The sequence below is a fragment of the Schistocerca nitens genome, chromosome 9, assembly GCF_023898315.1.
Source record: "Schistocerca nitens isolate TAMUIC-IGC-003100 chromosome 9, iqSchNite1.1, whole genome shotgun sequence".
Lineage (NCBI taxonomy): Eukaryota > Metazoa > Arthropoda > Insecta > Orthoptera > Acrididae > Schistocerca > Schistocerca nitens.
Genome location: NC_064622.1, coordinates 359,820,000 through 359,820,976, shown reverse-complemented (window position 1 = coordinate 359,820,976; position 977 = coordinate 359,820,000). Strand labels below are relative to the sequence as shown.

Below are 977 nucleotides of genomic sequence, written 5' to 3'. Positions count from 1 at the left end.
TTGCTAGAAATGAAATGATAATTAAATGGACACCCTAGCTGCAAACAGGCGTTGATGTACTTCATTGGGGACATGTTGAAAATGTGTGCCCCGACCGGGACTCTAACCCGGGATCTCCTGCTTACATGGCAGACGCTCTATCCATCTGAGCCACCGCGGGCACAGAGGATAGTGCGTCTGCAGGGACTTATCCCTTGCACGCTCCCCGTGAAATCCACATTCCCAACATGTCCACACCACTACATTCGTAGTGCGCCTAATAGATGTTTGCCCATCATACTCATTACTCGTGGCAGATTAATCTACCAAGTACCGTACGAGTTCGGGCATAGCGTGTGCGTTCGCACAAGAAGGTCAATGGTCGGGGAGCCATATTTTAACTATATATGACGGTAGTATCTGTTCCCGGAAGAACAGTTACCGTGGATGATCATGCAGCTTTGCTAGAAATGAAATGATAATTAAATGGACACCCTAGCTGCAAACAGGCGTTGATGTACTTCATTGGGGACATGTTGAAAATGTGTGCCCGCGGTGGCTCAGATGGATAGAGCGTTTGCCATTTAAGCAGGAGATCCCGGGTTCGAGTCCCGGTCGGGGCACACATTTTCAACATGTCCCCAATGAAGTACATCAACGCCTGTTTGCAGCTAGGGTGTCCATTTAATTATCGATACATAAAATAATGTCTTCATTTTCTCTGCCATCATACACAGTTAAACGTATTGCTACATTCATTGGGACATATTAATCTAGGTGTTACATAATTCTACTCTGTATGACACCGTACAATCAAGTAGTCTGTAACTGCTTTGCACGTCACTGTATAATTGTCGTTGTTCGTAATACCTACGTTGTGGAAACGCAAGTTTTAAATAATGTTGTTGTTCGACCGGTTTGTTGCCTTTTAATTATTAATAGTTGCAGTGTTTCTGTGATTGTTAAATAGCACTGCCTTTTACAACAGCCTGAAAATT

At 44.0% G+C, this 977-nt stretch overlaps 1 non-coding gene across 1 annotated transcript; it reads left to right on the top strand.

Moving 5' to 3' along the window:
* The first annotated feature begins 527 nt into the window (after positions 1-527).
* On the top strand, positions 528-602 carry Trnak-uuu (transfer RNA lysine (anticodon UUU)). Its single transcript has one exon. It is a non-coding gene; the product is annotated as a tRNA-Lys (tRNA).
* The last annotated feature ends 375 nt before the right edge of the window (positions 603-977 follow it).